The sequence below is a fragment of the Vespa velutina genome, chromosome 8, assembly GCF_912470025.1.
Source record: "Vespa velutina chromosome 8, iVesVel2.1, whole genome shotgun sequence".
In the NCBI taxonomy this organism is placed as follows: Eukaryota; Metazoa; Arthropoda; class Insecta; order Hymenoptera; family Vespidae; genus Vespa; species Vespa velutina.
Genome location: NC_062195.1, coordinates 6,864,601 through 6,869,600, shown reverse-complemented (window position 1 = coordinate 6,869,600; position 5,000 = coordinate 6,864,601). Strand labels below are relative to the sequence as shown.

The following is a 5,000-nucleotide window of genomic DNA, read 5'->3' as shown; positions in this document are numbered from 1 at the left end:
CCGAATCGAGTTATCTCTTCGGTATTGGCTATCCGTGCTCGTGCAACACGATTCGCACGTTCGTTGCTCGATCTCGTTTCGTATGCATCGATATACAACAGACCATTCCCGGTTTGTGTGGCAGGATGTCGTTGCGTGTTTCTCTCTTCGATTTTCGCTAACCGTAATTCCTTCCTACGATTTTGCAACTTTTTTTCTTCCTTTTGTTTTTTTTCTCTTTCTTTTTCTTTTTCTTTCATTTTTGTCGTTCTCTCTCTCTCTCTCTTTTTTATCTCTCATCTTACTATCTACCAATTATTATACACGTTCTTCTTTTATTAGTTAATCGTTTCTACGTTCCCATTCATTTTGCGTGATCTTTCGATATTTATCTTAAAGGTGTACATTCTAACGTAAAATAATTTTATAGTAATATGCTTTATTAGTTACATTTGTTTACTGAAAAGAAATATTTTTAACAAAATTCATAATCGTCTATGTTCTTCGCGAAAAATAAAATAAAATGATAATTTTATATTCTTCTATTTGTTTGAACAAATAATGTACAAATATTACAAAACAATATGTAATAGTTTCGAATGATCAATAATTTAACAGATCAAAATCTATAAAACTATATTAAATTATACAAAAATTATACTAAACTATAAAACACAATAATAATAATAATAATAATAATAATAATAATAATAATAATAATAATAATAATAATAATAATAATAATAATTTCATATTAAATTATTCAATTAATTAATTTATAATATATCATAGATGACATATAAATGTATTATAAACTTTATCGTGCTAACTTGAGCTAATATTAAAGAGATAAACGTTTGTTCTACGTTCGGTAGAACCTAATGGTCCGTAGCAAAAACAAATAGTTAGAACCCCGATGTGTTGTCTCTGCCGGACGAAGGGACATTTAGCACGGCTCGTCGTAACGCGAGAAACACACAACACGGAGAAACTCCTGTCGTGCAAATCGGGTTAGCGGCTGGCCAGTATCTATCCACGTTTCGCGTCTCTACTGGCTAAGCCGCGAGTGTTAGGGTGCTCCAGGGTGAGCCGGCAGGATCGTCGATTTCGTCGATCTGACCGACCAAGCGACCAACGACCCTCCTTCCTCTATCTCTATCACTAGCTCTAACTCTAACTCTAACTCTAACTCTCTCTCTCTCTCTCTCTCTCTCTCTCTCTCTCTCTCTCACCCTAGTCTTGTTTAGGGATGCTAGCCTGCCTGTCAACGTATGCTAATCACGGTAATAGGGCGTACGTTGTACTACCATCGTCTGCCGAGCCTGCTTTGCTCTGGTCTACGTTAATATTTCGAAATAACATCGATTTGGTCTGCGCCTCTCTCTCTCTCTCTCTCTCTTTAAGGGTGATCGTAGACCCACCACCAGCATTGTCCATTAGATACTGTCATAATTATACGAGTCGGCCATTTCAATGGTCCATGTTAACGAATGAAAGAGAGAGAGAGAGAGAGAGGGAGAGAGAGAGAGGGAAAGAGAAAATAGGCAAAAGCATGGTGAGGGGGGAGGTATCGGGAATTGTAGAACTATTTGATCGTAGGGACTGTTTAGAAAGCAAAGGAATGCTATTTGTTGATAGCTGCAACGCGTTTGTGTAACGAATTGTCGAACCGTCAAATTGTAATTTCAAACTAAATTACAAACCGATCTATCTACGATTATTCTTTGATTTGATGATCAAAATCTATGATTAAATTCCTTTGAATAATTAGAAATGTATATATATATATATATATATATATATATATATATATATATATGTATATATATGCGTGCATGAATTTGAGTCGATTTCATTAGAAAAAAATGTTAATGTAATTTTCTCAATGCTTGGGCCGCGCTAATTCGTTAAATTACGATCGTGAGAGGGTGTGATTTTGAAAGAAAATGCGAGAGAACGAGGGGTGTCCCACGATTGGACCACTTTAAAGCCCCGGTATCCCCGATCTCTTTCTCTCTTTCAATGTCCTCTGTTATTGGTTCGACTGGAAAAGTGGGGTAGGAGGGTGCATTAACAACAACCCGACGCTTCGTGGTATATAGGTCCCAGGGTGGCTGTACCACGACAACGCAACCAACGACATCGCGGATATTATAAATTCCGAGTCAAATGTAGCGTATTGTAATTTCGGCTGGATATCACTTAATGCAATCTGTAAGCTTTTTCCCGTGGAAAAATTGCCTGGGCTCTTCCGACAACGTATTTGGACGCTCTCCACGCGAACTCTCTCTCTCTCTCTCTCTCTCTCTCTCTCTTTTTCCATGTTTCTCTGTCTTTTACCCTCTTCTTTCTTCCACCGAAATTGTTTCCGCCCGAATTAAGATAAATGAGAACGATAAGATCGTCGCGAAAGCGCGGAAAAATCTATAATTCGCCATACGAGAGATAAAAAGAAAAAGAGAGATGGAGATAGAGATAGGTACTTCGTTTTTATCTTTCATATTCCAAAAAAAGAAAAAAGAAACATGAGATAGAGAGAGAGAGAGAAAGAGAGAAAGAGAGAGAACGAGAAATGTAAAGAAGTGGATTTTTGTTCGCTAGATAGTAACAAAAAGTAAATGGAAAGAGGAAAGAAAAAAAAAAAAAAAAGGAAAGAAAAGAAAAAAACGAGAGAAGCGAAGGATAAGGAAATAACAAGAAAAAAAGAAAGAAAGAAAGAAAGATTCGCGTGCATCCACGTGAAATTAAAAATCTACTCCCACTCGAGCCCAAAATGGTTCGACGACAAAAGGAGAGATATGAGCGTCGTCCTCCCGGTTGGTAGAGAGGAGGAAGCCGGGAATACAGGATTACGTCTTTCCTACCTCATCTTCGTCTGACAAAAAAAATAAATACCCTCGAGCGCGAGCAGAAAAATAAGCCCTTAAAGAGCCTGATGAATTTTAAATCAGGCTCGCATTGAAATCGGGAAAACGTCTCCATTGCCAGAGGACTTTCAAACTCTACTATACCTACCTACCTACCTACCTACCTACCTATCTACCTACCTACCTACCTACCTACCTACCTACCTACCCTCCCTCCATGTCGACCTCTACGGGCCACCTCCTCCTTGCTACTACCCTTCCTCCCTCCTCACTTCTCTCCTCTCCCTCTCACCTCGTAGCTGCTGCTACTACCGCCTTCCTACTTTCAGTTTTCATCTCTTAATAATACAGAGGCACTAATACCCTGATCACATATTCTCAAGGATGAAAGGTAAATCTTATGCTCCGGGCGGGTTATAAGGAGTACATTAATTCCATTAGAAAAGACGTTTCGTCGTCGTCTTCCTCTCCCCATCCCTCTTCTTCTCCTTCTTCTTCTTCTTCCTCTTCCTCCTCCTCCTTCTCCTATTCCTACTCCTCCTACTCTTACTCCTCCTCTCCTTCCTTTTCTTCTTCTTTTTCTTCTTCTTCTTCTTTTTCTTTTTCTTTTTCTTGCATTTTTTTTCCCTTTCTTTTTCTCTCTCTCTCTCTCTTTCTTTTTTTCCATTCCTCTCAGAAGACAACCTCAAAGAGTATATCCTCCTCTTCGACAGGCAATACCCCGACCTCGTTCCCATGAACGTACATACATCTTCCCCGTTGTATTTTTTTCTTTGACTAAAGACCACGAAGAAACAGGCGCTTGGGTTGCTGCAAGAATTCACGTTGTTAACTCGCTTCAAGTCGTTAGACGTAGAAAAAAAAAAAAGAAAATAAAATAGAAAAAAAAAAAAAAGAAAAAGAAAAGAAAAGAAAAATATGTTTTAAAGAGTGCGAGCTATTATAACCCGTTAGTAATAACAATAACAACGAAAACAACAACAACAACAACAACAACAACAACAATAATAATGACAATAGCAATAACAAGAGAAAATTATCTAACGTTAACGAGTTGAGCACTTTACTACCTGAGGCGCACGAGAATTATTATTACGCTTTCGATGCACACTAGATGTAAGTTTCTAAACGCGTTTAGACGTGTGTATATAAGTTAAAGAGAAAGATAAAGAAACTGACAGAGAGAAATATATATATATATATATATATATATATATACATAACCGTATACCTCATGCATTAGATATTAAACGACGGCGAGCGAACAACAATCTCCCGTTGTTTTCACGTTTGAACAAATTGAAAGTTGTTATAAACTTAAAGTTATAAGTTTTTAAATTGATATTTAAATTGATATTCAAAATTTATGATAGAAGTAATATCGCGGTATAAACGTGGCGCCTATCATAAATTCGTAAGAATCACTTCCAACCCATTTAACTGAGCACGATGAAAAACGAGTGGAATTTCTTTTTTCGGCGCTAGGAATTTCTATCGGCTTTGAGCCGACTCGTGTCGCTTTTTTTTACTTTAGCTTGCTTTATTCTCCCTTATCACGGTGAAAAAAAAATGTTATACATCTTTCTATCTCTCTCTCTCTCTCTCTCTTTATCTATCTATCTATCTATCTATCCATTTCTCTCTCTCTCTCTCTCTCTCTCTCTCTCTCTCTTTTTTTTTTTATCCTCGTTAGAAGAACGCAATGACGATACGTTCGTCGCTTTGGCGCTTTTCGTGAAGGACTTGGAATTTTTCTCAAAGCGAACGACGAAGGGATTTTTATGAAAAGGACCACCCCTAATCCTCTCGCTCTCTCACCGTTGAAGACTCGCGATATAAACGTCATCCTCTCTCTCTCTCTCTCTTATACTTTTCTCTGGCAGCCAACGGGGCGCCTCGTAAAAGTCGTTATCGCGCGATCCTCGAAAAATTCGAGAGATCCGACGTCTCGCATTTTCCGCGCCAGATTTCTTTCCGGATGCTCTCTCTTTCAAAAGTCTGCAATAAGTTGAGAGAGAGAGAGAGAGAGAGAGAGAGAGAGAGAGACGGTACTTGGTCGATCGGTATTCGAGTACCGACAATCCGGCGACGCCACCCCATGGGAAATCGCTTTAAACCTTTTACATTCGAAAGCTTTGGGAAAAAAAAAGAAGA

General features: G+C 38.3%; 1 long non-coding RNA gene across 2 annotated transcripts in view; it reads left to right on the top strand.

Moving 5' to 3' along the window:
- Nucleotides 1–5,000, top strand: part of LOC124950884 — a 71,029-nt gene that overhangs the window by 11,287 nt on the left and 54,742 nt on the right. The window lies entirely within an intron of this gene.